Genomic DNA, 27406 nt, shown 5'->3' with positions numbered 1-27406 from the left:
AAAACATCTGGAAACTCATTCACTACACAGTCCTAAGGATCAACATCATTATCTAGTTGGTTCACTGTAACTGTGGGTGGTGCCTGTACTGCTACATCAACATTGATTCATTCTCCCTTTCTAGATTATGACGAATACAGCCTGTTTCCTGTCACTACCTGCCTGTAGTGACGAAGTGACTGTCGTCACAGAAGGTGGGTCACTAATCACCTTCTATGACCACCAGAGGACTTCGTCACTGATACAGTGACAATAGTTCTCATGTCATTGATACAATGACGAGACTAAATCGTCATAACAAATCGAATAGAGTAACATCACATATATGATGACATGGCTAATGACGTGGCAGAAAACATTTGACCCATTAGGAATGGGCTTTTCTCATTAATTAGGACCAACCTAGTTGGCCCACATGTTGTGCAAAACTTCTTGGCCTAGTTACAAATCGGCATTTTCTTCCTTTAAGCCCAATATTGTTACAATCAAAGCTGGGCTGACCCATTTAAAAAACAGTCACAAACAATATAATAACAATTACTAATTACACAATAATGACCATACATAATGGGTGCTCCAAACATAACATTTCATATATGTATCATAAATGGGCATACAAAATGGCTCCATAAACTAACATACAGTACTAGCTATATTTGTTCACTAAACAAGTTAATTTGTTCCAGCTATTTCTGTGGTCACCCTGCAGCACTGAAGGCAGCTTGCAGCCGCTGGACACGTTTCTGTGGCCACCCTGCGCCACTGAAGACAGCTTGCAGTCGCTGCAGACAAACTCGTTATTCATGCCTGCAATTAGTAGACACCAGCTAGTAGATATATAATACGAAGTGCAGAACTTGTAATATGATACTGGTTATGCAGTCAAGTGCTAAAAAGCAATTTGTAGCAGTCACTAGAACTGTTATCTAAATAGTATATGATTTCCCCCCTACTAGCTGCCATGGTGTAGGTGGATGACTTTGCAATTCATGAAAAAAGCATGCAGATTATTTTAGAGAAGCATAGAGACACATATACTTGGCGCCGGGATCAAGTAACATATATGTGAAGATGACATTCAGCTTGGGGTAAAATCAAAGCACATTCACTTAGAAAAAAATCAGAAAGCAGTAGGTACAATGCTGAACTAATAGCACATCAGATTTGATCGTTACTATCTGAACTCTGAACTGCAACAAATTCAGGTGGTGAAACAATTAATAAATGTACATATACATAAAACAGGCCATCGATCTATGTTGCCCTCTATAGAATGACCATACAACACAAATCAAGTAATTCTTCTAGTCATGAAGCAACCAAACAAAGAAAATGAAATTTGTTTTTACTAAGCTATCTACAATTCAAGATGCAGAATATATCCATCTCACGTAAAAGCAGTAGCTTTAGTGTTGCAATTTTAGCACATAAATTCAGTTTGCAATAGTATTTAAATTTCTAAAATAGTAGCTTTCAAGGAAAAGCTTGCTGACAGTTCAATCCATGGTGTTAGCTTGTTTCTCACTTACAGGGCAGTAGTGTCTACTATGATTATCTTTTGTCTATCTGAACACTATCACGAAGTTTACTGTTTGCAACTATATACACATGTTATCTTGTCGATATAACATTAAAAAGTATAACAGAGGGTCACTGCTAGTATGTAGCCTCACCACTTTCCATGGCGTGCATGTTCAAAAAATGCATAGCTAGTCCAAATGGCTTGTAGAAATGAACGGGAGCCCTTCACTTGCAGTTACTGATTGTGCTGGTGTTGCAGATGAAGTCAAAGACCTGGACCATGGTGCCATGCCGAAGCACACTGGACAATCTTCACGTCCACTGGGGCAGCATCCACACGCCCGCAACCTGCAACACTGGGCCCTCAAAGCCATGAATGCGCCATGGATCTTGCCAGAGCCATTGATGGTGATGGCCTTAAGGATGAAGGAGCCGAGTTGGAAACTTCCTAGCGCAGGTCCGGCCTTCTCTCGTGTGGATCTGGGCTGTGCTCGCCGGTGCCACCTCACCACAGCCGGATCCGTCTTCCAGAACCTGCAAAACCATCACTGAGGGAGCCGTCAGCGCTACAAGCATCATCCTGTCATCATAGATGGTGTGGACGAGGCTTGGAGTGGTGAACCCTCGCGCCGCCCTAGCCGAGCCGCCGACCCTTCACGCCACCATCGCTAAGGAGGCCGGCCACTCTACTCGATGCGCTGCCAACCATGGCCACCATGCTCTCCTCCCTCACTGCTAGAGTGCTAGGACCGGGAGATAGGGTGCAGCTCAGAGTGGGAGATGGGGTGCGGTGGCTGAGGAAAGGGAATTGTGGCTAGGGTTTCGATAGCCAAGTTCTTATATATTAGGCATGGGCGTATTTCTATCCATCCGATCGTAAATCAATGGCTATAAATTTATGGGCCGAACAGGCCAGTATCAAAAGACAGTTGGGCTATTGGGCTCAACACCTAATTTTTATATATTTTCTTGCTTTTTAGCTATACACGAAGGTGCACGTGGGATTCCAATCTTTGGTGTGCACGGGATTCGAAATTTTAGTGTGCGCGGGAACCAATTTTGAGGTTGTTTTGCTGCATAGGAAACTTTTATAGTATCATAAGTGACCTAAAGGAATGTAAATTAAAATTTTTTAAACTACAAAGTTCTATAACTGTAAGAACACAACAGTTTGATAGAGCATGATTTTAGAAATTTTTAGGGAAAAATCAGTAAATTTGGAGCTAGTACAAGAGAGAAAGGCTAGTTACAAATTTCAGCCAGAGATTAAAAAGTGAAATGAGTTCTTCAACAATTTCAAAATTAAATTTCACATAGCATTTTGATTTAGTAAATAATTTCTAATGAAAAAATTTTGAAAAATAAAGTTTCATAACTTTACGAGATCTACAAATTTTATTTTGGTCATTTCTCCATCCGAGATTGTTTGCAAAATTTAAATTTTAGTGCTTATACTATTCGGTGTCAACTTATAGGGAGCCGCCCCTAGAGAAAGGGGCATTGCTACATATCTTTTTAGTAATAATGTCAGAAGTAATAATATATTATACAATATAAAGAGCATATAAAATTTTATTTAAACATATAAAAAATTTTGGTTCCTTGTCCGATTCGGTTGCATTGGTTTGCTCATTTGGTTAAGGACATACGAAAATATATTATATAATTATATGAAAACATATAAAAACTTTGGTTAAATATTATTATAAAATAATAAAAATTAAAGTCGGTCCTCCTCCATCCGCCAGTGTCGCGGCTAGTCGCGGCCAGCCGCCGTCTGCCGCTGGTGCCGCGGCGGGTGAGTGCCGGCGACTCCCCCGGTATACGAGTAGAGTTTTTTTTTTCTGCCGATGCCGTCGGATGCCGTCTCGGAGGCCACGGGATGGGCTTGGACGGGCTGGACCGGGACTTTGGGTTGGACGGGCTGAGCCCAGGCGAGACCCAGATGCAAAATAAAATAAATAATTGTTTTAATCACGTGCTTTGAGATTCGTGTAAATTATAAAAAAAGGGAGTACCGGAGCGGTTGCCTTTTGAAAAAAATAAAGTTTTATATTTCATGATGATCAACTATTGTCATTGATCTGTCGTTACAAAGCTGATGCAGAGTATACTATGACGATGTTTATGACAGAGACATAGCTTGGTCATAAACAGTTGTCATCCTGCGAACAGTCGTCATAAACAATCTCTGTTTGTGACAAATAGGTGTTCTGTCATCTGGTATTCGTCACAGAAGCCCAGATTTATTGTAGTGGTGTTGTCACAGCCACTACTTTCTCTCTGCACTTAATATCTGTCTAATCTTTCTTCATCTAGACCAAACCCAAAATCACATCTATGCGTGAAGTTCTCATAACCATAGGACTGATAGGGAAATCTACCCCCCTTAAAGAAAGACTTGCTGAGGGGCAACAATAAGAAACTGGTATAGTCCCTCCCGGTGAATTTACTAGCATAGGGGTTTTCATGGCAACTAGTTGAATGCTATGAACTCTAACAAATGCTTGTGAAATAAATGTATGCGAAGCTCTAGAACCAAATAAAATTGTAGCAGGGATAGGGTTGATGCTGAACATACCCATCATAATTTCTGGTCCCTCTTGAACTGTCTCTACAGCCACATGGTTCACCTTTTCCGCATAACAAGTAGAGTTCTGATTGCTATTCTGCTGGTTGAACTTCTCTGGGCAGTCATATGACATATGTCCTTCCTTCCCACAGTGAAAGCACCTAGTATGGGTATTGGGAGCACTTCTCTTCATAGGGGTGGCATTTGAATTTCCTAAACGGGGTGTCTGCTGACCACTCTACTGTTGATTAGGATTACACTGCTGGAATGGAGGGTGCTGATTTCCATTGTGGTTGGTTCTAGAAACGCTGATGCTGTTGGTTGTGGTCCACTGATTAACTGGTCCCTGGAACATCTGCTAGTAGCCCTGCTGAGAATTGAAGCACTAACGGTTATTGCTACCAGAACCTTGTGCTAGCATCCTCCTCTTCTTATCCTGGCCTTTGCGCATGTTATCTAATACAATAGCACGATTCACAAGAGCCTGGAAGGTAGGATAGGTATTTTCAGCCAACTACAACTTGAGTTCATCGTAAAGACCTCCCATGAAAAGACGTTGCTTATCAGCATCTTCTATGACATCATTTGGGGCATAGCGGGCCAACTGCTCGAATGTATCATGATACTCAGCCACAATCATAGAGCCCATTCTAAGAGATCTAAATTCCTCCTGCTTAAGCTCCATCATTCCTTCATTGTTATGTCGTGCTCTAAAATCTCTGCAAAATTCTTGCCAGGTGACAGCAGGAGCATGGTTGGGATGAGCAGCTTGAGAAGACTCCCACCATGTCTGAGCTACCCCATGCAGCTGTCCTGAAGCATACAACACCTTTTTCCAAATCATTGCATTGTGCTATGTTCAATTGTTTCTCTACAGCACGCAAACAAGTCATCTGCCTCCATAGGGTCTGTAGATTGAGTAAACACTGGAGGTCTTCCGTTCATAAATTCCCCACGCTTGTCCCTCACATGAACCGGTGGTGATGGTGGCGGTGGTGTAGGTTGGTGCTGAAGGTGTTGCATAAAAGCATGAATCATCTCATTCTGAGTCCGCATGACCTCTTCCACAGTAATTGGGGCATTGGCACCCCTGCCACGGCATCTGCCTCTGCCTCTTTCCCTTGCTGCCATCTGCATTCCAAGGTACAAAAACATGTCTTAGTAACATCCAACATGATAATTATAAGAGATAATTGAATCTGAATTTTTCTAGGAAACATCCAACATCAGCAGTTCGAAAAATCAGTCATATCTGGAGTTCCAGATTTCAAAAGGAGATATTTTGCACACTGTTGGAAAGATAAAGAAATTATCTACAACTTCTATTTAGATCATATTAACAGATTCCATAGTTAAATTAGTCAAATCTGGGCACAACCAAAACCGTTCCAGAATTCTAGTCTGCACAGAAACCCCATGCAAATAGACAATTCTCTCCATGTACAATTCAGCAATACTTGTGCCTGAAGCTTCGGTACTGTAACATCCGGAACCTCTATGGTTCAAACCTTTTCCTCTAGCATGAAGCAAGGATAATGATATGTCGCGTCATACTGTGCCTCCTCAAAGCGTCTACCACGATAAAAGACCAATGCTTGGTAAGCTGCATCAGCCATACTATCCTTTGTAGTAGCCCGGCTGACTCGAGAGAGGTTTTTTGACTCCACCTTGTGAATCCCCTTAGTAGCATCTAGTGTCTTGTTTAACAGCTCTGTGTCCCAATGTGATCTCCTCAGGGGATGCCTGTGCTCTGTGCAGCAATACTCTAGAGTGGCTTACAGATCTGGGTAGTAGCTATTCAATGCCAGCACTAGTAGTTCAGTTTCCACACACCACTAATGTCCAACCCATCCATATATTAGCTAGTTGAGCAGGTTGGAGTGGGGTTGGATCCTGCATCTCTTCATCCTCAGGCACATCTTCCTCCTGAGCTCCTCTCACCTACGATTCTTCATCTGCCAGCTCAGGAACACCCTCCATATGCTGTCCCCTTGGTTTGAACAGGGCACAATACTCCTCAGCAGACATGCGTGCAACACTACGGGTATGGGGTGACATCTACAAAAAGTTTTTAGACATAGATCAGATAGATGCAAGAATTTCATAATAGAATAAGATTGAGAAGCATAAAAAAAATCTTTAGCAAATAACAAGGCCATAGTGCAATAAATTTTCTTCTATTACTAACCTGAAATTAATTTTGTACTGCTTTGAATGGTTGACTGGCCTAAAAATCAATTACCACAAGAGTGAGGTGTATGGGTTTGGAGTTTCTCAAGGAGAGAAAGAAGAAATGGCCAATATGTTGAATTGTGTTCTGGGGGAACTTCCTATGAAATATTTAGGGATTCCTATCAGTGATCACTACTTAGCCATGGGGGCCTTCAGCTTTCTTCCACAAAAGATGATGTCCAAACTTGATCCCTGGAAAGGGAAATTTTTGACATCTGGGGGGAAACAGATTTTAACTAATTCCTGTCTAAGCAGTATTCCTCTTTATTGTATGGGCTTCTACTGGCTCATGGATGGGATTCACAAGAAAATGGATAGCATTAGGGCTAAATTCCTTTGGCAAGGAGCCGAGGACAAATTTAAATATAACATGGCCAAATGGGAAATGGTGTGTAGACCAAAGGACCAAGGAGGTCTAGGGATTATAAATACTAGAATTATGAATGACTGCCTATTAGTTAAGTGGATCTGGAAGATTTTTCAGGAACCCGAGGAACTTTGGTTCAAAATTGTCAAAGCTAAGTATATGGGTGAAGGGGGTTTCTTTAAATCTAAGACAAAAAGGGTCTCCCAATTCTGGCAAGGACTACATAAAGTGAAAAATCTCTTTAAATGGGGTGCTGTTTTTAAGGTAAGAAATGGGAATCATTGCAAGTTCTGGGAAGATTGCTGGGCCGGGGAGGTTCCACTTGCTGTTAGCCATGAACACCTTTTCAGGATGGTGAGAGATCCTGGCTGTTCTGTCTCAGATTGCTGGGATGAAGGGGATTGGGTTATGGATTTTAGGCGTGCCTTAACCACAGAAGAGTATATCAATTGGGTAGATCTTACTAACTCTTTACCGGGGGTTTGCTTGGAGACCCATGATTCTGATGTGGTGTCCTGGGCTTTAGAGACAAAGGGACAGTACTCTACGAAATCTCTTTATAGGTTCCAAACAGATCGAGGTATGCCTAGTAGAGTTGCTGGAGTTATTTGGAAATGCAAAATTCCTTTGAAAATCAAGTTTTTCCTTTGGCAAATTTTCCATAATAAACTCCAGGTGGCTGGTAATCTCATAAAGAGAGGTTGGAAGGGTGATATAAATTGCTATATTTGTGACATTGTTGAAACCATCAACCATTTGTTTTTTGGTTGTCACTTGGCTCGGTTAGTTTGGGGGATTCTACAGGATATCTTTGAACTAGAATCTGTTCCTAGGTCCATAGAAGATATGTCTATGACCTGGTTATATGGCACGGGGCCTTTACCTAAGCGGTTGATGATGTTTTTCTTCGCGGGTTTTGCCTGGGCGTTATGGATTACGCGAAACAAGATGGCAATTGAGAGGGTCTTTGTTAAAATGCCAATTGATGTGATATATGTGGCGATATCATTCTTGCAGAGATGGAGTATCCTTTTGAAGGAAGAGGACAAGGAGCGCGTGTGGCAGGTTCTGGAGGCAATTAGAAGCTGGCTGAAGAACTTCCAACCCAAGTCCTCCACTGCTACGGATGTCGTCGAAATTTAGCAGCTCCATTTTAGTTATAAAAACTGTTGTCCTTTCCTTCCGAGTTGTGGGCTGAGTTAGACTTGCTTTGTACTGTGGCTGGTAACCCCAGCGAACCTGTTACGTTGTGCTTTCTTAAAAGCAGAGTTAATTCTCTTTAAAAAAATAGTGCAATAATGTTTATGTTTTCAAAGTAAAGGAAAAATCTAACTAGAACAAAAGGGATCTAAATATTTTTTTATGCCACCACAGTGAGTACCTTGGGGATGTACCACCAAAGGAGTAACATGGGGCTTCAAGGTTTTGTAAATGGTTTTGGAAACTATGCATGATGAATTTTTATTTTCTTTTCTGAATGCAAAAAGGTGTTGAACTAAATGAGTATGATTGTGAGGAAATTAAACATGCTTCTAAAGGAAACTAATGCAGCACTGAAAAGGGAAATATGGATAACTGCCAAATATACCTTTTGGCGAGGGTTTGGTGTTTTGAGTCCTCCTAACAGGACATCTCCTTTCACTCAGTTTCTTCGGCCACTCCGGATGTCTTCTCTGGTGACTCCAATGGCTCTTCTTCCTGCGCTAGTGAGTCAGAAATAAGTACAGCTCTTTGAACCCATAGCTTATTGGCTGGCGAGGCAGACTTCGATGAGGGAGCTTTGTCTTTAATGATGTCTTCATTTACTTCTTCTATGGTGTCCTTCTCTGGAAACAAATCTTCATGTCTTGTTACCTCTCCTTTTGTCACACCCATATTTCAAGAATAAAATAGGATGCATAAAAGACTCATGTTCACCACAGAAATAGTCGCACACATAAGTAGACAAATCTCAAGAGTATCATCACAGTGTTTATTACATAGCAGAACAATAATAATCTCATAGTCTTATACACTAAAGATAAATATAATGAATAAATTCTCTTGATGGAAGCATCACAAGGGACAACTGTTGACTAGTTGATATCAAACCTAGTACTCATATCGATAATCCTCAATCCAATCTTCATCATTTTCATAACCTGAGGTGTTGGGAAATTGCAAGAGTGAGCAATATCGTACTCAACAAGTATAACCAGGGGTTCATGAGGCTCAAATAGCTGACACTGGTCTAACTGCATTTAGCTTTTATATGTGGATAGCATGTTCATAATTAAATAGCAAGTGTCAAGGTAGCATAAATAAATCCCATAACCACATGATCAAGTGTAAGCATAATTAATTCAAAGCATGAATGATAAACAAATGAACATAATAACTTAATAAGCATCGTCATCTTTAATATAAGAATCCCAAGGCCGCTCTTAACCGTGAGCACAGCTAGTATACCAGTTTTTAACACTCTGCAGAGATTGTACATCTTTACCCATGAGTCATGATTTACCCTTTCGCCCGAGGTAGCTAATCTCTTAACCCCCTTCCTAGGGAGGTCAGTAGAGATCACTATGAAGCCTTTCAAAAGTTCGTCTAACATGTTAGGGCCGTAAGGTTTCCCGGACGCGCAGATATAGAGCCCCCCTTCCAATGGCACAATGATGCGTAGCCTATACACATAAAGGTCACACTATACCCAAAACGGCAAGCCCATCTAGCGCTCTTTCGGGTAACCACTAACAAGATAGAAAAGGTCTTCATACTGAGCTAAAGCCAGAGCCATTATAGCCCTCATGGTTGCACTGTTATCCCGGTGATCACTTACAGACAAGATCTCATATGGTTATCAGAGATTTGTTAACACTTATTGCATAGTGATTAATCATCTTACAAGATCATGGAATACATCAAGCACTAGCATAAACTACACCAAATGCATATCAAATAGGTAACAAGGAATTTAGGGTAACAATCATCTATGATTTTGCTAAGGTCATCAAGGTGGACACATGCATATGATATAAATTATTTTAATTGTGTATATGTAACAAGGATAGTCCCAAGTTATACTTGCCTTGATCAAAGCTCTTCTGAGACTGCTGCTGGTCGTCAAAGGCTTGGTCTTGCTCACCAATGTACGGCTCACTATCTATTCCCAATCATCAATCAACAACACGCATTCCAATGGAGACAATCACACACAAAACAAACAAGCTATAATTAGAACAATACACCAACAATGATAAAACAAATATAAAATTTTATAAAAATATTCTGCGCAGTGCTACAATCACATAAATGTAAAGATCACGAAAATTGGAATTAAAACGTAGAAATTAAGAGTTTTCTAAGATTTCCTAAAGAACAATAATTAATTAAATAGTATCATTAAATTAAAAAGTTTCAAACTGAAGAAACAGTACCACTATCATGTAGAGCTCGCAACTATGAACATAACGCAATTTGAACGGGTCAAATCAGATTTAAAATGAGCATTTTATGAGCAAAACAATTTTAGTGGCAAACTTGTAATTATCAGAAAACGTATTTCAACAAAACCGACGGAGAATACGCTTTTAGAATTGAAAAACGTAGTTTCCCAGGGGCGCCATGGACTGTGGGTTATATTAGGAAAATGATCGGGGTTTCTTTAGCAAAATGACAACCGAAAGGGTAAGTTCTTTTCTGGACCGTTGATTTTCCATCCGACGGCCGAGATCGATCCCAGGGGAACCCACGGCGGGCCAGCCGTCTCCCCGAAGTCTGGCGTGGCGTCGCCATGGGAGAGGCTCGCCAGAGTTGTCGTATTGGTGAATTGGAGCGCTAGGAAGCGAAAGAAATACGCCAGGCCGAGGAGGAGCTTAGCCCGAACTCACCTATGCGCTTGGTTCGGCACGAGAGGGAGCAAGGAGAGCTTGCCGTGGTGGCGCTTGGATTCAAGCTCGGCGAGATCCGAACCGCGGCTGCTGTTGTGGCTAGGGCTCGGTTTTGCAGTCAATGTGGGAAAACAAGACGCGTGGGCGTTGCTGGGTACTTTATAGTACTCAGGATGATGTCCTACTCGAAACTCCCGGGAGAATCGGGATTTGCCAACGGAGCGGACCTGAGTTCGGCTTGGTTGTTGACTATGGATAACGTCAACATTTATTAGAACTTTAGACATGAAAGGATATATGAATACCCACTAGGCTAGAGTTTTAGCTGACAATTTCCATGAGTTTTGCATGTTTCGTATTTCCCAATGATTATTCCAGAAAAGCATAAAAGAAGGATTAGAGTGCATAATTATCACGAAACTTATCGGTGATGGAAAATATCGTCATTAGGCTTAGGAAGGGTCTAGAAGTCACCCGAAGGAACGAGACCCGCATAGGAGAAAAGGTGGGGCTGGCCGGCCCCACCCTGGGGCTGGTCAGCGCCCGATGGCTGCTGCCTTCTCGAGTCTTCCTCCTACGCCTCCTTGGAAGCCAAGCAAAGTATTCCTCCATCGATTTTAAATCGGTTTGATCCGATGGTGCACACAAGATGAAGACGCGGATCACTGACGTGGTGGTTCCTTGCCCCCTACTCCACCTCGGCCTATATAAGGACGCCCAAGGCCCCCTCCTTGAGGCATTCTACACCCCGGTGCTTCATATTCTCTACACAAATTAGGGTTAGTAGTGTCCCTCTAGTTCATCTAGTTCTAGCTCTTCTAGTTCTAGTTCTAGTTCATCTAGTTCTAGCTCTTCTAGTTTTAGTTCTAGTTCATCTAGTTGTAATTAGAAGAGGGAGAGAGAAGAGGAGAGAGCGAAGGAGGAGCCGGATCTGTCGGATCTTCCTCAACATTGTACTTTTGCAGTATCTGGTTCATCATTCAGCAATCTTCACGTGCCTTAATTACTATTCTAAGTTCTTTATTTATTTAATTTCAGTACTTTAAGTTCATTTATTAATTTCTCGCTTGCATCAAGTGCTTTAGTCTTTGCAACGCTAGAGTAGTAATTAATAGGTTAGGCATGGTACTTAGTCTATATATTACCTAGAATTACACCCAGTTCTACGGATAGCTGTGGTAGCCCCAGGTGGTGACAACTGTGACGGCTGACGTATTCCACCACATTTGGATTGGTATTGTAGGACCGTAGTCGGAGCTTCCTAGTCCCCTTTCTCATCTGTCTATGGCTAATGTTCTCATGTCCCGAAATAAGTAGACTTTAAAGTCAATCCGATTTATAGATCCATAGAGAAACCTTAGAAACATCCTCTCTACCCACTAAAGAAATACTCTGACCTTTACCATTGGACGATCTTGAACCTTAATTAGTACACTTCATGTTCCTTATGGAAAATCGATACTCTAGAATACTCCTAGGTGAAAGTTACATCGATATCCATACACTTGCGGATTTCTCTGTTTGCGTTTAAAATACCCAACAAGCTTTCTGGCGCCGTTGCCGGGGAACGGTAGTTGTGCTAGTTTTGGACCAAGTTCGTCTGTTTATCCTTTTTCTTTTTTTACCATTATCTTTACCCCTACATGGATTCCACACCCATCTACCAATTTTCCACTCCAAGGGTTGAATTATTAGAGCCTCCACCATCATCACATCCTATACTTACGGATGGCTTTCAAATTTCCCTGCTTTCATAGCCATGCTTCGGGAACAAACCTTCTCTGGAAAAGAAGACAAAAATCCATACATTCACCTCCGAGAATTTAAGCAACTGTGTTCTTGTCTGAATATTTCTGGCATGAACCATGAGACCTTAAAATGGAAGTTATTTCTGTTCTCTCTTTCTGAGAGGGCGAAACAATGGTATACTCATACCGTTAGGAGTGTAGAGGGAGATTAGAAGAAACTTCGAGATAAATTTTGTCTCACTTTCTTTCCTATTTCCCAGATTATTCCTCTTCGTCTTAAAATTTTCACTTTCCAATAAAAAGAGAAGGAAGCCTTAGGAGCAGCTTGGGCAAGATTTTCAAATTTAATTGCATCTAGCCCAGATTTGTCTATGCCTGAACATGTCCTGTTACAACACTTTCACTATGGCCTTAGCAAAGAAGCTGCCCTTTTTCTCGATACTTCTTCGGGAGAGTCCTTTTCACATAAAACCGTTAGTGAGGGGAAAGCAATCCTTGACAAAATTCTAGAAAACACCCCATACACTGGTGTCTATGATGAATTCCCTGATGAACAAGTTGAGACAAGCCCCAAGCCAAAAGAGGAAACACTAGCAACCGAATTAGAAACTCCACTTGATTCATCTCATGAATTGGTTGTTGAAAAACCTCCTGAAAAGGGAACACAAACCCAACTAGAGGATAATGATTCTCCTTTAGAGTTTCCCTTTGAATTCGAGGAAGATATCTTTGAAGATTATGAAAATACCTCGATTTTTCCTATCCAACCAAGACCTCTAGCACACACTACACACTCTGATCCACATGAAGGCTCTGTTATCATAGAACAAATTAAAAGCCTCTCATCAATCATGGGTTATGAATGGCTTACAAAAGTAGAGTTATCTCCTGAGGTAGCTCGAATCACTGATCCCCAACCATTCTTTTATGCCAAATTAGGGGGGTCTGCTATGAAAATACACTACAGTCCATCTGTTGGGATAAACCTTATTTCAAAGACATTAGCTAATAGCCTTTATCCCAACACATCCTTAACCCCATCACAAAAGCGTTTACAAACCTCTTTGGGAACTATTCTTGAGAGCAATGGGGCATTAAGGATTATTCCTATCAGCATTAACAACTTTGAGATATGCCTAGATTTTCACATGTACGACACCTTGGAGATTACTCTCTTGATTGGTAGACCAATCATGAGACTCTTACAGGAAAACCTTTACAAGGTCATTTAGACTTTAAGGTTGGGAATTCCACTATAAATATTCCTCTTGCCCGTTCTATCAACACAATAGTGGAACCCAAATACGAGCAAGACTCTATTGAAGAAGTTTTAATGGCATCTCTAGAAAACATGGCCCAACCAATCCTTGATGATGAACACTTTATTCAAGAAGAGGAAGAGTTGGTAGAGCCCATTGAACTAGACAAAAGTGAGCAACCACCTGTTCCTTCAAGCAAGCTAAAACCTCTTCCTGCTAGCCTAATGTATGTCTATCTCAACAATAATCAAGAAACCCCAGTGATCATCAGTGACAAGCTTTCCCAAGAAGAAACCCATAAACTTGTCACTGTCTTAGAAAGACATAAACCAGCTATCGGCTACTCACTCAAAGACCTTGTAGGCATTAGCCCCGTTCTCTGCACTCATCGCATCCCTATTGATCCTGATTGCACACCTTCACGGGAGCCACAGCGGAGGCTTAACCATGCCATGCGAGAAGTTGTTAAAAAAGAGGTCCTTAAGCTTTTACACGCTAGGATTATTTATCTCGTTCCTCATAGTGAGTGGGTTAGCACGGTACAAGTTGTGCCAAAGAAAGGAGGAATGTCGGTTGTTAGGAATGAGAAGAACGAATTCATCCCTCAACAAACTGTCACTGGGTGGCGTATGTGCATTGACTACCAAAAACTCAACAAGGCCACAAGGAAAGATCACTTCCCGTTACCTTTCATTGATGAAATGTTGTAATGGCTTACAAATCACTCGTTCTTTTGTTTCCTTGAAGGGTATTCCAGATATCATCAAATCCCGATCCACCCCGATGACCAAAGTAAGACTACTTTCACATGACCCTATGGAACTTACGCATACCGACGAATGTCGTTCAGGTTATGTAATGCTCCAGCTTCTTTTCAACGGTGCATGATGTCTATTTTTTCCAATATGATTGAGAAAATCATGGAGGTATTCACGGATGATTTTACCGTATATGGCAAAACCTTTGATGATTGTTTAGAGAATTTGGACAAAGTCTTACAATTGTGTGAAGAAAAGCACTTAATCGTAAACTAGGAGAAATGCCATTTTATGGTCCGAGAAGGAATAGTGCTAGGGCACAAGGTGTCCGAACGTGGGATAGAGGTGGATAGAGCCAAGATTGAAGTTATTGAAAAACTTCCACCTCCCACAAATGTGAAAGACATCCGCAGTTTTCTTGGATATGCAGGGTTCTATAGGCGCTTCATCAAAGATTTTTCTCAAATAGCTAGACCCCTAACTAGTCTCCTTGCTAAAGATGCACCTTTCATCTTTAATGATGAGTGCCATACAACTTTCCAAATTCTTAAAAAAGCACTCATCTCAACTCCAATTATCCAACCACCTGATTGGAAGCTTCCTTTTGAGTTCATGTGTGATGCTAGTGATTTTGCGGTTAGAGCTGTTTTAGGCCAAACCAAAGATAAAAAGCACTATGCCATATCTTATGCGAGCAAAACCTTGTCTGGACCTCAGCTCAACTATGCTACCACTGAAAAAGAATTGTTGGCTGTTGTCTTTGGTATAGACAAGTTTAGATCTTACTTAGTGGGGGCTAATGTAATTGTTTATACGGATCATGCTGCTCTTAAGTACCTCCTCACTAAGAAAGATGCTAAACCTCGGCTAATTTGATGAATTCTTCTACTCCAAGAGTTTGACATAGAAATACAAGATAAGAAAGGAGTAGAAAATTCAGTAGCCGACCACTTGTCTAGACTTCAATACAAGGAACCACATGAATTACCCATTAATGATTACCTAAGGGATGAAACCCTACTCGTGATAACAAACTCAGATCCATGGTAATCAAATATCGTGAATTTTATGGTAGCGGGTATGTCCCAGATGGTATGGACAAAAGAAAATTGATTCATGAAAGCAGTCTTCACCTATGGGATGATCCCTATCTATATCGAGTTTGCTCTTATGGATTGCTCAGAAGATGTGTCCATATGGCGGAGGCCATTCAAATTATGGAAAGATGCTATGCCTCGCCATATGGAGGGCATTATGGGGTATTTCGAACACATGCCAAGATTTGGCAAAGTGGCTTTTTCTGGCCAACAATGTATCAAGATACAAAGGAGTTTGTCAGGAGATGCCATAGATGCCAAAAACATGGGAGCATCAACTCACGAGATGCCATGCCACTCACAAACAATCTCCATGTTGAACTCTTTGATGTATGGGGGATTGATTTCATGGGGCTATTCCCTAAATCCAAATTGTGAGTACATCTTAGTGGCTGTATACTATGTATCCAAATGTGTAGAAGCCCAACCATGTCGAAATGCTGATTCCAATCATGCTAAGAGAATGTTCCATAAAATCATATTTCCTCGCTTCGGTACACCCCGGATGGTTATAAGTGATGGAGGATCCCACTTTATAGACAAAATCTTCCGAAAGTACCTAGCGGATCACGGAGTGCGTCACAACATTGCAACGCCATACCATCCTCAAACTAGCGGTCAGGCAGAAACATCTAACAGGCAAATTAAAAATATTTTACAAAAGACCATAGATGAAATGGGTAGGGGATGGAAGGACAAACTCCCTGATGCACTTTGGGCTTACCGAACTACATACAAGACGCCTATTGGTATGTCACCCTATCAGCTTGTATATGGGAAGACATGCCATTTGCCTGTTGAGTTAGAATTCAGGGCCCATTGGGCAATTAAGAAGTGGAACATGGATCTCCACCTAGCTGACAAGAATCGTCAAATGTAACTTTCTGAGCTCGACGAATGGAGAGAAAAGGCTTATCACAACTCTAAGATCTACAAAGAAAGAACTAAAAGATGGCACGATAAGAGAATCAAACATAAAGAATTTAATCCTGGAGACAAGGTTCTACTTTTCAACTCAAGAGTCAAGCTTTTCGGACATGGTAAACTACGAAGCAAGTGGGATGGACCTTACAAGGTCATTGACACTTCAACTCATGGAGCCATAACCATCCAAGATGGTACAGGTAACACATTTAAGGTAAATGGTCAACGCTTAAATGTTTACCTTGAGCCACAAATTAAAATGGTTGAAGAACTTGATGTGATTGAGTTCTTAGAAATCATTCAGTAAATTCATACCTCATAATAATAATAATAATAATAATAATAATAATAATAATAATAATAATAATAATAATAATAATAATAATAATAATAATAATAATAATAATAATAATAATAATAATAATAATAATAATAATAATTGAAACACTAAGATTAGAATTTAGACTTTCTGGTGTCCTACACCGGAGAGTCCCTTTTATTTTCACCATTTTCTTTCTATGAATGAAAAGCCAGGTACAATTTTGAAGAAGTGTGGAGGAGGTGCCAACCCCCATTGTGAACAAATATGCTGAGCAAATCATGGACTGATGGGGGAGTCTGCGTACAAGTACTAAAACTCGGTTTGATCTTTCTTGATTCACTCATATGCTTACTGAGTTTTACATTTGTTATGCACTTGCATTACCTTGCAAATTAAAAAAACCAAGATCCACATTTAGAATTAAAAATTTGAAGAGTGACAGGATGATGACATTATTGAAATATAAGCTTGCATGAAGATGGTTTCATATACATACACTTATGATTGTGGGAAAAATATTATGATAGAGAAATCATATTGACTAAGTTGTTGTGGAATGTGACATAGTTCTGGCATAGAAATCTTACTGACATTTTCGCCTAGAGTGCCTCTAACCTGCAAGGAGTCAGTAGGGATATAGTCTAGCATTCCTTAGATATCGATCCAAAAATGAGACCTAGAAAGCAAAGGCAAAGGAAGATGTCAAAAGAACGGATACTTGTAGCAAAGGCAGAAGTGCAGAGACTTCTAGACGCTAATGTCATCAGAGAGATCATGTATCCAGATTGGATAGCGAATGTGGTTCTGGTCCCAAAGAAGAATGGAAAATCGAGAATGTGCATAGATTTCACAGACCTCAACAAAGCCTGTGTGAAGGACTCCTTCCCCTTGTTGAGAATAGACACCTCAGTCGACAAGGCCGCTGGCTGCTAGAGATTCTCACTACTGGACTGCTTCTCACGCTATCATCAGATCTAGCTCAAGAAAGAAGATGAAGGCAAAACAAGCTTCACAACACCATTTGGAACATACTGTTACACCAGGATGCCCGAAGGACTCAAACACATAGGAGCAACCTTCGCCAGAATGATAAAGAAGGTCCTAGTCAGTCGGCTGTAGAGAAACATAATAGCATATGTTGACAACATCATGGTGATGAGCAAAAATAAGAAAGACTACATTCAAGACATGAAAGAAACCTTCACCAACCTAAGGTCGGCAGGACTCAAATTCAACCCAGAAATATGTGTTTTTGGGGTTAGCAAGGGGAAGATTCTTGGCTACATCATCAGTTCCAAAGGAATTAGGGCCAACCCCGATAAAACCAAGGCAATCATGGTAATGGCACAACCTTTCATCCAAAAAAGAGGTGTAGAAACTTACTGGCAGAGCAGCAGTGCTCAACAGATTCATATCAAGATCCGCCGAACGAAGCCTCCCATTCTTCAAAGTCTTGAGGGGAGGAGACAAAGTGGAATGGGGTCCAGAGCAGTCGGAGGCCTTCAGGCAACTCAAAAACTACATTGCAACCAGTCTAGTGGTAACCGTGCCAGAACCAGATACTCTGCTATTGCTATATGTGGTGGCCTCTAAACACGTAATCAGCATGGTCCTAGTGCATGAAAAAAAGGAGCCCAAAGGAATCATTCAAAGGCTCGTCTACTACATGTCTGAAGCTTTGTTAGAAGCCAAGCTAAACTACACAGAAATTGAGAAAATTGCCGACATAGTACTGACTACATGAAGGAGACTGAAGTACTATTTCCAAAGCCATGAGATAAAAGTCCCAACGTCACAACCATTAGGTGACATCCTCAGAAACAAGGAAGCCTCCGGTCGGATAGGCAAATGGGTGGCTCATTTGTCTCTGTTTGACATCACCTATGTCCCCAGAACCGCAATCAAATCCCAAGCACTAGCTGATTTCATGGCAGATTTGATACCTTCAGCACAAATAGAGAAAAACGAAAACAACCAAATGTGGACACTATTCAAAGATGGAGCATGAGGACAAGCAGGAGCTGGAGCTTTAGTAGTTTTGATTGCTCTGTCCGACTCAAAGTCAAGGTATGTTGCAAGGCTAGAATTCAAGGTAACAAACAATATAGCGGAGTATGAGGGACTCATCCTCAGACTTAACAACGCAAAGGCGTCAGGGGCCAAAACTTTACTAAATCAAGACAGATTCCTAGGTAGTAGCATGGCAAGTCGAAAAGGAATATCTAGCCCATAATTAAGAACTTGCAAAATACTTGACAATTGTAAGAGGACTAGAACGAAGGTTCAAGGGATTCACTCTTCGCCACACCCCAAGATCTGAGAACAGTGAAGCAGATGAGTTGGCAAAGGCCGCTGCAAACAACTTAACCATACCACCAGAATCCTTCTACGAGGTTCTCAAAATCATCGCCGAAGGCATTTTGCACTGTACTTCTAGCAGAAGGTGAAGATTGGAGGCAAGCAATCATAGACTCCATAAATGACAGGGCAAGCATAGAGGACAAAGCAATAGCAAAGAGAATGGAAGCAAGAGCAAGGAACTACACCATCATTGATGGAAACTTGTACAAGAAAGAAGTAGTGCAGCCCCTATTGAAATGCATATCACAAACCAAAGGCAGAGAACTCCTGCATGAAATACACAAAGGAATGTGTGGATCACATATAGGTCTACGTGCATTGTCAGCCAAAGCGCTAAGACAAGGACTCTACTGGAAACTCATATCAAGGACGTGGGAAACATAGCGAGAACAGGTGAGGCTTGCCAGACCTTCGCACCACACCAAGTAAAACCTTTAACACCCACACAACTTATAGCACCAACATGGCCCTTGCAAAGATGGGGAATGGATTTGGTAGGCCCTCTACCAACAGCCCAGGGGGGGGAAACAAGTTCACTGTTGTCACCATAGAGTATTTCACAAGGTGGATCGAGGCAAAACCGCTTGCAACGATCACCTCAGAAACAATCAGGAAGTTTTTCTAGCAGAACATCATTTGTAGATTTGGAGTCCCAAGCTTACTAACAGTCGATAATGGAAAGCAAATTGACTCAAAAAAGTTCAAAGAATTCTGCCAAAGTATAGGCACTAAAACCGCCTTCGCAGTAGTATACCACCCAGAATCAAACGGGGCAGTAGAAAGAGCAAACAGGATAATATTCTCTGCAATCTCCAAAACTCTATTGAACCTCCACAACAGAAAATGGACTAAAAAGTTACCAAGAGTTGTGTGGTCTCACAACACAACCACCTCAAGAGCTACTGGGTTCACCCCCTTCACACTTCTGTATGGCGAAGAAGCAGTGCTACCACAGGAGATCAAGCATCAAAGCCTCCGCTCTATGAAACAACTAATGGCTGAAGAATAGAAGGCTATTGCAAGGAAACAGTAGAAGCGTCAAGGCTAGAAGCAGTGGAAAACATCAGCAAGTACCAACAAGAAACCAAAAGATGGAGGGACCACAAGGTCGTATAAAAGAACATACAAGACGGAGACTTAGTCCTTAGGAGAAACGGGAATTCTACAAACTCTAGGAAGCTTCAACCCAAGTGAGAAGGACCCTACACGGCGAGGCAAGTAGGGAGGCCAGGATCATTCCATCTGCACGATCACTAGGGAAGAACATCCGCACACACTTGGAACATAGATAACTTACGTAGGTTTTACATTTAAATGTAAGGTCGACCTCTGTGAAATATAAGCAATTATTTCGTTCATTACTGTAAAACCAAGGTCTGCACTCTTTTTCTCATAGGGGTACTCCTAGCGGAGGTGAGGTTTTTAATGAAGCAAAACCTATGTAAAACCCTCTAAAATATAAAGAGGAATCACCCCATAGGAACACCACATTAAAATTAAAAAATGGCCAGCAATGGGGCCATCATATTCGACAAGAAAGCATCACGCGAAACAAGGACCCTCCGCAGCATAAAGCCAAAGGCTTAAAATGCTCGTAACGTCCTCAAACGGTGAAAAAGACACCAAGGCCTTTGCAAAAGACCTGGCAAGCAGCCAGGCAGCATGGTCAATCTGGTCAAAAATGACAAAGTCCTATCCTCATCAGGCATCGGAATTTGACCCGTCAACTAACTAGACATTCCTAAAAAAGACCTAAAAGAACTTCGGGCACTAGGAAACGCAGAGCAAAATTCACATCTTACCTTCGCCCAAAGATAGCGAAGGTTCTCAAAACATACTCGGAACATTAATGTTATAGAAAAGCACAAAAATCATAAAATCATGCTAGTCTCAACAACCACAACAACCGAAGTACACATAACACTAAAGTTTCAGCTAACAACATACACGCAATGAATACAACCACTACTATAAAACCAACGCTCCAGCAGCATGAGCCCCAGTCGGGAGTAGTCCGCCACAAGCCAAACAAGCAACCTCACAACCCAAATCATAGAAAACAAATACTAGAGCAACATGGAAGCTCGAGTGAGCCCACCAATCGCCAAAATTCCTGGTACAGCACAAAGTCCCGTAATGTCAAAACCTAGCAAAAGAAAATCATAGCCCAAAAGCTTAGCACACAGTCCACGGCACTGTGATGAACAACTGCCACAAGGTTGTGCACAACTGCAACAAAAGCACTGCATGCAAGTATTGGATGTTATGGAAGGGTATTGCATGAAGTCTCGTAAGATCCCCCCGCAATCGCCAAAACTCAACCGCGAAGGCTAACCTCACCCATGTTCAATGGGAGCAGCTCAACCAAACCAGCAAAGACACCAAGCAAGGAAGCTATCGACAGGCACTCAAGATGTAAACAAACCAATCTTCACAAACTCAAGAGCGACCAACGCCTCCGCTACATCAAGCGTGAAGGAGCACACTCCAACAGCAAGACAAAGATCCTTAGGATCAACACCACAGTGACACTCAAATACACAAATGTAACCAACCAGCGTGCTGCAAGTACTCAAAAGCTTAATACGAAATAATCAAGGTCGCAAATTGTAATAGAGCATCCAAAATAAAATCAAACTTTATTCATGCTAACTCCGGGACAAGTCTTTACATTCAGAGGGGACAAAGGAAAAGAAAAGCCAAATCAAAAATCTAGCTAAGCTAAGATCCTTCGTCAACCTAAACAATGAAGGATCTAAACATCCCAAACAAATCTAACATCAGAAGGACCAAACATCGGTATCTCACTACAGTAATCCGGATGAGGAACTCCACGAGATCATCAACCGTCCGCGAAAGGAAATCATGGAGCCACCAATCTAGAACCCATCCTTTAACATAAAGATCTCCATGTTTAAATGTGACAGGAGACATGTATGATCCCTCCTCAAAGCCTGGGGGAAGAACATCACGTCTAGGAGGAGACCGAACAACCTGAGAATAAAAGACAAGTAAACATAAAAAGCCATACGACATAGTTTGTACTTTTTCAAGTAAAACCAATAAACCTCCGGACAGCCAGGAAGATAAAGCTCCACCAAAAGATCGGCATCCTCCAGCAAGCGAAACACCTTTTCGTCTTTGACAAAGATACGTAGAATCGGATACGAAGGCTGCACCAACAAACAAACAACGTTAAAACATACAAAGCACAATCAAGTAGGAAAAAAGAGAGGCTGAAACAATAACCTAGGAGGGAGGCCAAGACCCGCAATGTGCAAGCGAATGTACAAATTCATATCGTTCATCATCAATATCAAACTCAACAAAATCAAGCCTATCTACAGCTGTCGTTGTTTTACCCCCCCGGGGGGGGTAGCACCAATGAGTGAATTTATGTCTGTGCTTCCTCTTCCAGATGGTGATGTAAGTAGAACTCAGCGGTTTATCCTGATTTGGGCAAAAGAAGGCCCTACGTCCAGCAGGGGGGAGTTCGTATTATCTTGCACCGAAGCGTTTGTATAGGGGTGAATACAAGTATGAATGGGCGTGAGGTTCTAAGTCCTCAGGGCTTAGCTATTTGTGGCTAGGGCATTGGCGGTGTTGTGTATGTGAGTGTGGTTTCTATGTGAAGTAGCCTGCTTGTTCTAAGCCCTGGCGTCCCCTTTTATAGGCTAAGGGGAGACATAGGGTTACACGATGCATGGGTTAGTGTAGGTTACAGTAGGGGTGAGGGCGCAGGTCAACTCAAGGCCTCCGTACCGGCGTGGTAACAGATCTGTACTAATACGCACGCATGTACAAACCTTCTAGCGTCGCATTAGGAGTGGTTGGAGCGCTGACCTGTGACCTTGAGGGCTGGGCGGATTGGGCATGTTTTGTGCAAGGAAAGCGTTGACAATTATGCCCCATGGGGTCGTCCGATGGGATGTTACACAGGGCGTGACAGAACTGCCTCGTACTTTTCCCCAACTTCCAAGTCAAAGCTAGGAAAAAGTGAGATGGGACGGGGGTATGATCCATCATCCCCACTATAGTTGCCATGGTGTTAGGTGGGAGCCTGTCAGGTGCATTAAATGCACTGGATCCCGTACCGGTGGCAGGCAGTCGAGATGCGTCCCACGCTCGAGGCAGTGTGATTTTGCTCGACCCTGATTCCGTGATTGAGGGGTGTATGGACTCCATCATCCTAGCATTTGCTCAAGCCACTTTCCGCCATCGAGGCGCATGTCGATCGGCGTGTTGGCTGTGTTTATGGTACGTCGAGTAGAGGGCATAACATGTAGCGCCTCTTTGGGATGTCGAGGCTTCCTCCTGGGCCGGCCGAAGATGATTTGCACATTGGACTTTTTTCACCTATAAGAGCGGGTGGAGATTTTATTTCTTTTGGGATATACATATGGGTACACCCTTATTGATATCCTCGACAACAACACTCCTATTTCGAAATGCAACTTGCCAATATTCCCATAAATCTGGCAGAACGTAAATCCTATTGAAAAAATGGACAACGGGGGTACATCAACAACATCCTGCGCAGCAACTCCATGAGAGACCTGCGTAGGGTAAAGCGCAAACCGCAAATAAGCAAAACAAACAAACTCAGATTTTGGCAAACATATTAAAACTTTATACAATCACAAAGCTTACAATCAATAGTCTTTTTTACAAAACGTCTCAAAGACGTAAGCCCCTAAAACTACATAGACTCTCACACCTAAGAGGGAGGCTTATCCGAAGGGCCGACATCCTCTGCATCGTCAGCCTCGGCCACACTCTGATACGCCCTAGCAGTGCCCGCAGGCAGAGGGCCAGAGGAAGGTAGGACCGTAGGACCAGCAGCACCAACCTTCGCCTTGTTTTTTTCAACCTCCTGTAAAGACAGCAAGTCAAAACAAAGAAACACAAAGATACACCACCGAATCTACAGAAGACAAGAAGAAAATCCAAATACCTCAAGATGGCGAGCTTCAGCCATGTTCTTGGCCTCAGTATGCCTGAATTTAGCCCAAAAAGAGCTGATAAAGTTCCGGACAGACCTATGCACGCCAAAGGTGTTGTCGCCAACGTCAGCGGTGGAGGAAAGGTTCTCCTTTTGAACCGCTTCAATATGGCTGCAACCCTCATGTCGGAGGAGGCGACCAAAGGGGTCACCGCAGCCAAAGCCCCAAAATCAATAGCCCCACCAACAAAGTTGGGCAGCTTCCCGATATGGGACTTCAACTAGGCCAGACTAACACTAACATCCCCGCACCCAGGAGGGGCGGAGGTGTTGCCGCCAAACTGGCTTAGGGCGTCACGGTACAGCCCCACCATAGTCGAAGCCTGAGCCTCCACCTCCTTCAGTTGGTCCCATAGGACAACCACCGACTCGCGCTCAGCTTCCAGCTCCTGACGAAGGCAATCTAAAATCTCGTCAGCCTTCTCAGCTTTTCGCATAGCCATGTCTTTGGCCGCCACCGTGTCGGAGATGTCCTTCCACAGGCCAGCTACATCCAACTCTAGCTTCTCTTTCTCCCTCTTCAAAAGGGTAACCTCCTTGCGCGCAGCAGGCAGAAGCTTTGCATCCTCTGACAGGCGAGCCTTCTCAGCCTCCAGTCTCATTCTCCTCCTTCTGCACCTTGATGGCTTCATCATGGCTTAAACCTCTTGGGAGCAACGTTCCTCCAAGGCCGCAGCCATGTGGTGACCCTAGTTAAAAAAGTAGCAATAATGTAACCTCCACAATGAAAGCAAATAATAAATAAAACAAACAAACACTCACAAGGCTGTGGTGCTCAAACTGCACATGAAGAAGGGTAAAATAATCCATATAGCGAAGCTCCCGCCGGAAGCGTTCTGCAGAGAACAAAGACGTAAGAAAACATAAGAAAAACTAGAAAAATACCAGCAGGTCAAAAAACAAACATCCGATAACGCTATGCACTTCATGTATAGTGCTCGCCCAACCTCAAATCGTCGAATTGGAGGTTGCTGGAAAAACAAAACAACAAACATGTCAGCCAATGATGAAAAGAAAAGACAAGTAACCCAAGGAAAAAAGCCACGTACAAGCACTAACTTCGGCCGGAGGCGCTAGGCCAGAAGAACTACCAAATTAGAGAAAGACCTTCGTGAGCAATGCTCGCACCTCTGGCTAGTTCCTCCACACTAGCCAAACTAGAGAAAGCATCACCTAAAAAAGAACAAGAACTTCATGTCACATGCAAAACAAAGCAATGTAAGGAATCAAAAAGAAGGGAGTAGCGATAATACCCATGAAAAGGCCCAACGGCCTAGCAAAACCTCCTACAGGGGAAGAGGCCCCAACAAGAGGAGCAGACTCTGCCTCCCTAGAGTCTCTCTCCAAGTTAAGGGCGGGCACTTCAAAAGCCACAGCCTCACCAACAGGGGCCTCCTTGTCGGAAGAATCTCCTCCAAGCAGCGAAGGAAGCGGGGCAACAGGCGAGGGCTCCACAACAGCAGGAGAACCAACCACCGACATAGGTTCTGGAGCAACTAAACCTCCAGCAGGCTTCGATGAACCGGAACTAGCGCTAGAAGAACTACCACCAGAAGAAGAACTAGCAGAAACCTCTTCCAGCACATCAACATGGGCCTTCTTTGCTAAAGCCTTAGACACCCCACCACCCTTACGTTTCCTGGCCTCTGCTGTCGCGGTCACATTCTTCACAGTAGCATCCTTATTCTTCTCGAGGCTTAGAAGAACATCTAAAGGAATCACATACTCGCATCCTACCGAATCGAGGATAAGTCCCTTCGGAGGCCCCAAAACCCACCATCTTAATCGTGAAATCTTCATTCCGATGACCAAGCGGCCAAAAGTCAGAGGAAACCATCTCCTCCACAAGATCGCGCCCACCTGAATAGCGGCATGCAAGCGTAAAAGCCTTGTCGCACGATATGCACTCCTCCAATATCTCCGACGAAGTATCCACCTTAGACAAAGGCTTCATCTCCCTCATCCTCGATGCATACGGATGCATCGTCTCTGTGCTCTCATCTTCAAGAGTGCGCATAGTGCCAGGAGTCTTCACATAAAACCACATTTTCAACCAGTCCTTATCCCACTTGTTCTTCTGGCAAAATGACATTTCTAGTCACTCACCAGGCTGCGTCCTTCAAGGAATAAAGGCGCAGCTCCCAAAGTATGCTATAAAATTTCCTTCGGCAGTCTTGATCTTCTTCGGCTGTCGTTGAAATTCGAAATAGGTGCAGAAGTTATCAATATGGAGCGTAGACCCATAAGACTCGCAAGCCTAGCAAAACATACTCAGTGTAAGTATCCCGTTTGGGCTACAGTGACGCAACTCCAGGTTGAAGGCTTCCATGACCAAGCGGAGGAAAGCATAGGGCGACACCCGCAAACCTCAGGTAAAATAGTCCCTGTAAATCACTGCATACCCTGGATCAGGCTTAGGAACTGTTTGCCCAGCGGGAGGGACCTTCGCCCGACCATCCTTGAAAAATCCAGCTCGCACCATTTCAGCAACATCCTCCGCTATGATAAGGGACTCACCAAACTCAAACGTAGGACCGGCCATTGAGGCAAAATCCTCCACACTAACCAAATCCCCAACAGAAACCTCCATGTCAGACAAGGTCTCATCCAGGTCTTGAACAACAGCAATCTCCAGCACGCAGTCTTCGAACCGCCTGAACCACCCACTAGACCTCACACTAAGCACATTACGAAAAGGACCAGCAAGGCTCGCCGGACAGGATGGGCGAAGGAGTGGAAGCCACTGCAAAAGCAATATCTCAGCCAAAAATGAATGCGAAGGCTATAAGTCAAATGAGCGAAAGCGACAGTGTGAGACAACGAGCACCCCCACCCTCCGTTACATAGGGGGAGCCTACGTCGGTTGCGATTCCTGGTGCACAACGGCTACCTAAAGCAGCAACTGCAAGCAGAGGAAAACACAACGGCTACCTGCAGCAACTGTAGGGCGCAATCAACGGAGGAAAATGCAACGGCTACCTGCAACAACTACAGGGCACAATCAGTGGAGGAAAACTCAACGGCTACATGTGGCAACTCCAGGGCGCAATCAGCGGAGGAAAACTCAATGGCTACCCACACAAACCGCATCATGCAACCTACGGAAAGGAAACTGAAGAATCTTAACCGCACAAATCAAAGCAATTAGTCGAGCAAAACAAAATAAACTATTAAACAAACGAATATCAATAAGACATCCTACGCACTAGGGGGGAGGCGGGAGCTCCGCCTAGGGCCTCCGCTACCAAATGAGTTTTTGAGCATATGGCCCGTAGGAGTGCCCCCACACTCAAAAGGGGGGGGGGGAACTATTGGGGACTCGGCCATGCTTCCCCCCCTTCAGTTGCGTCAGGAGTTTGCTACCACCAAAAACC

At 42.9% G+C, this 27406-nt stretch overlaps 1 long non-coding RNA gene across 1 annotated transcript; it reads right to left on the bottom strand.

Moving 5' to 3' along the window:
- On the bottom strand, positions 455 to 2343 carry LOC110437663. The gene is made up of 2 exons (XR_002455568.1): positions 1674 to 2343; positions 455 to 807 (listed from the first exon to the last, which is right to left on the bottom strand). It is a non-coding gene; the product is annotated as an uncharacterized LOC110437663 (long non-coding RNA).

This window comes from Sorghum bicolor, chromosome 8, assembly GCF_000003195.3.
Source record: "Sorghum bicolor cultivar BTx623 chromosome 8, Sorghum_bicolor_NCBIv3, whole genome shotgun sequence".
Classification (NCBI taxonomy): Eukaryota; Viridiplantae; Streptophyta; class Magnoliopsida; order Poales; family Poaceae; genus Sorghum; species Sorghum bicolor.
This window is presented reverse-complemented; position numbering and strand designations above follow the sequence as displayed.